Source organism: Oratosquilla oratoria, chromosome 30, assembly GCF_046742065.1.
Source record: "Oratosquilla oratoria isolate Oo_2021 chromosome 30, ASM4674206v1, whole genome shotgun sequence".
NCBI classification, from domain to species: domain Eukaryota; kingdom Metazoa; phylum Arthropoda; class Malacostraca; order Stomatopoda; family Squillidae; genus Oratosquilla; species Oratosquilla oratoria.
The window spans coordinates 8,567,142-8,572,141 of NC_134806.1; the positions used below are offsets into that span (position 1 = coordinate 8,567,142).

At 38.1% G+C, this 5,000-nt stretch overlaps 1 protein-coding gene across 19 annotated transcripts in view; it reads left to right on the forward strand.

Annotated features, from left to right (window-relative positions):
- LOC143041008 (uncharacterized) overlaps positions 1 to 5,000 on the forward strand; it is an 855,385-nt gene that overhangs the window by 109,404 nt on the left and 740,981 nt on the right. The window lies entirely within an intron of this gene.

Genomic DNA, 5,000 nt, shown 5'->3' on the forward strand with positions numbered 1-5,000 from the left:
TAAGCCAAGGGATGTTAGGGGGGAAGATTGTGCGTAATATTTTAGTTTAAAAAAAATCCTTGTATAAATTACTTAAAACTGGGGATAAAGGGTTTCCCATACTCATGCCGAATTTTTGGGAATAGAAATTACCATTGAATTGAAACTTACTAGTAATCAAAATACCAACCTACATAAAGGCTTGTACAAACTTGATAATTTCATCTGTCAAGAAATTTGTAAGATAATATCAGGTAAAATGTAATCCAACGAATTGACTTAATGTCGCCCTATATAAGTAGTAGAAACAGTGACCCTTGGCGACTGTGACCTGATGTCGCCCGACCATCGTAAGATAATTGACAATGACCTTCCGCTCTCCTTGGCGACTGTGACCTGATGTCGCCCGACCATCGTAAGATAATTGACAATGACCTTCCGCTCTCCAGGGGGTAATTGGTCGCTACGCTTATTCAAACTGTCCTTGTTCCTTTGTATCATGTATATATTGTCTATGTATTCCTATCACTATGTACTTGTTGCACTGAAGATGTAATATACGAAAGCGCTCTGCTTCGTTAGTTTCGTTTTCCAAGTGGTCTACTTTGCATAAGTGAACACACGTACCCGTGTTGTTATTAGCATATATATATATATATATATATATATATACATACATGTATGTATATATATATACATACATATATATATATACATATATATATATACATATATGTATATATATATGTATATATTTACATTACTATAGTTTTTATTTATTATTTTATTATTAATATTATTATTTTTTTGCATCCGTCCTAGATATGGATCAAAGGGTCTCCTGTCGGCATGCTCCGCCTTTGTAATCCTTTGTAATATATGTATATATATGTATATATATAGGAGGAGAGCAGATGTGAAATGGGGTAGGAATATGACAGAAAATTTTGAAAGTAATAAAAAGATGTTTTGGAAAGAAATTAAGAGAGGAAGAGGAGGCGAATCAAGTAGGGAAGAAAAGGTAAAAGGTACAGATGGAGAGTTGATAATGGAAGAGATGGCAGTGAGGGGAAGATGGGCAGAATATTTTAGGGAGTTGCTGAATGTGAAGGAGGATAGGGAAGGAAAGATAGCTGCAGTGGGAAATGCGAAGAAAATGAGAGTGATGAGTGAGGAGAATGGAGGAGAAATAAGGAAGGATGAGGTGAAGGCAGTTGTAAAGATGATGAAAGCAGGTAAGGCACCTGGTCTGGATGGATGTCATGCAGAATGTATGAAAAAGGGAGGTTCAGTGATGGTGGACTGGTTGGTGAGGTTATTTAATGTTTGCTGGAGAGAGGGTAGAGTACCGGAGGACTGGAGTAGTGCCTGTATAGTTCCTCTTTACAAGGGAAAAGGGGACAAGTGTGAATGTAGTAATTTCAGAGGGATTACCTGTTGAGTGTAGTAGGGAAGGCTTATGGGAGGATCTTAATTGAGAGGATTAGGAGAGGAACAGAAGGAGTAATTGGTGAGGAACAGTGTGGATTTAGGACGGGTAGAGGTTGTGTAGATCAGATCTTTGTGGTAAGACAGATATGTGAGAAAGCTATAGGAAAAGGGAAGGATGTTTTTGAGCTTTTATGGATCTGGAAAAGGCTTATGATAGGGTAGACAGAAAGGCACTGTGGGAGGTTATGCAGATTTATGGGATAGGAGGAAAGCTTTTGGGAGCTGTCAAGAGTTTTTATGAGAGTAGTAGAGCATGTGTTAGGATTAGAAATGGAGAGAGTGAGTGGTTTGAAGTAAAGGTGGGACTTCGTCAAGGATGCGTTATGTCGCCCTGGCTGTTCAACTTATACATGGATGGGGTGGTGCGAGAGGTGAATGCTAGGGTAGTGAGTCAGGGATTGGAGATGGTTAAATAAAATGGAGAAAAGTGGGAGGTGAGCCAGCTGTTGTTTGCGGACGACACTGCACTTGTGGCAGGGTCAGAGGAGGGATTGAGGAAGCTGGTGGCAGAGTTTGGGAGAGTATGTGATAGAAGAAAGCTAAAGATAAATGTGGGTAAAAGTAATGTGATAAGATGTACAAGGGGTGAAAGTGGCAGTAGACTGGAAGTGAACATTAAGGGAGAGTGACTGGAGGAAGTGGATAGTTTTAGATACTTGGGTGCAAGTGTAGCAGGAAAAGGTGGAGTGAAGGTGGAGGTAGAATGTAGATTGAGAGAAGCGAGTAAATGCCTTGGTGGTTTAAAGAGTGTAATGAGGAATAGACATTTGGGAATGGATGCGAAGAGGAGACTGTATGAAGGAGTGATTGTGCCAACAGCACTGTATGGGGCAGAAACGTGGAACATAAGAGAAGAAGAGAGAAGGAGTTTGAATGTGTTTGAGATGAGGTGTCTGAGAAGTATGGTGGGGGTTACTAGGCTAGATAGAGTGAGAAATGAGGAGGTGAGGAGGAGAACAGGGGTGAAAAAGGATTTGGGAGATAGGGTTGATGAAAGAATATTAGGATGGTTTGGACACATGGAAAGAATGAGTGAAGAAAGACTAGTAAAAGAGGTATGGAAGGCAGATGTGGAGGGAGTGAACATGAGGGGACGTCCTAGGATGAGGTGGATGGATGGGGTGAAGGGGGCTTTGGGGAAGAGGGGAATGTCTGTTGAGGAAGGAAGGGAGAGGACGGAAGACAGAGGTGAGTGGAGAATGGTTGTATATGGATGATGTTGTGACTGCATGAGGAGAAATGGGCGGGGGGGGTGGGGGGGGGTAGTATGTGTGAGTAAATTTTGACGCAGCCCAAAGGGATTTCTCCCCGTCCTCGCCTTATATGCAAAGGGGGACGGAGAGGGGGGGTCGCCGATTAAATGAAGCGGCCTTGCTGTGGATGTACTGTGTCTTGCGACATTGCTTCTGACCCAGGGCGGTGGGCAGGGTGCAGGGATGACCCGTCATCCAGGAGGTGCTCAGATGAGAGGAAGGGTGGGAGGGGTGTGGAGTGTATTTAGGGATGAAATGGGTGGGAGTGTTTTTATGCCTTTCCCTTTTTGGCTACCTCCCTTGGAAGGGGGAAAAAGCCTTGGTATATGTATGTATGTATGTATATATATATACATACATGTACATATATATATATATACATAGATATATACATATAAATATACATATATATACATATAAATATACATATATATATATACATATATATATATACATATATATATACATATATATATATATATATATATAAATGTATTGATAAATATTTTAGACAAATGATTTGGATGATGGAGAACATAAACGCAGGTTCCGAGCCTTCCTCCGCGTTTATGTTCTCCATCATCCAAATCGTATATATATATAATATATATATATATATAATATATATATATTATATATATATATACATAAGTATATATGTATGTATGTATACATATATGTATGTATAGATATGTATACATATATTTATATACATATATGTATATATTTATATGTATATATATATAATATAAGTATGTGTGTGTGTGTGTGTCTGTGTGTATATATATAAATGAATATATATATATATATATATATATACCTATGTAAATATATATATATATATATATATATATATACATGCATGTATAAATGTATATATATATATATATATATATATATATATATATATATATATATATGTGTGTGTGTGTGTGTGTGTCTGGATATCCTATTTTCTTTAGTTGTGAGCTTACTTCCTCTAGTTCTTCTTCAAGGTACTGTGGACTACATAGTCTAAGGGCTCTTAGGTACAGACCTGAAGCGACACTGTACTTAACTTTTTCTGGATGGTGGGTAAAAAAGTGTAGATAACTACCTATGTGGGTTGGTTTCCGGTAAACTGAGAAGGATAGTTGGTCACAATTCCTAATCACTAGAATGTCTAAAAAGGGTAATTTATTGTTATATTCCCATTCCACTTTAAATTCAATGCTATTTGCTAAGCATTGAATTTAAAGTAATTTATTGTTATATTCCCATTCCCCTTTAAATTCAATGCTATTTGCTAAGCATTGAATTTAAAGTGGATGTTTTGTGTGGCCTCCCTGCATCCCTAACAAAATAGTCAGGACCTTTAGGTCACCACAGAGAAGCCAGTTGTGATCCTGATATTGTATGTTGTTAAGAAGAAGTGACATGGTAGCATAGGTTTCTTTTAAGGTAACAGAATGAGCAATGGGCAATGATGCTACTTGTTTACCATTAGAAAGTAGCACAGCTTTCAGACTCCTGGTGGAGGAGTCGATAAAGAGCCTCCATTCTTCAGGATGGTATTCTTTGCCCATGTGTTCTACAAGACCTGAAACATCGTGGCAATACACCATGTCACCTGACTTAGTAAAGTACTGCACGAATTCCTGCTCTCGATGCCTATACCATGCAAAGTGTGTATTACTTGCCAAAATATTTTTCTCTGCTAACCTTGAACCTAACAATTGTGCAGATTCTTTTGACAGCCCAAGATCTCTTACAAGGTCATCTAGCTCACTCTGTTCGAACAACTGAGGGCTTTTCCCAGAGGTCCCAGTCAACTTGATCTCTTATTTTAGCTCGGTATTCGTAAACGAAACACCTCAAAGTGAATTCCAAACTGAAACCTGTGAAAAGTCTAGGATAAACTTACTCACTACGGTAAATATAACAAAATAAAAAATTAAAAGGTGTATAGATAAACTCAAAGTTAATAAAACACCAGGGCCTGACGGTTGGCATCCAAGAATCTTAAAGGAAATGAAAAATGAGATTGTTGTTCCATCAGAAATTATTTTCAAGAAATCCATTATATCCGGAGATGTCCCAAGAGAATGGAAGCTAGCTAACGTTACTCCCATATTCAAAAAAGGTGACAAAAAGAAACCAAATAACTATAGGCCTATAAGTTTGACTTCAATCGTAGGAAAAATAATGGAAACTATCATCAGAGATGCTATCGAACATCATTTAGAACGTAACCGTTTGATAAATGATAGCCAGCATGGTTTCAGACGGAAACGTTCT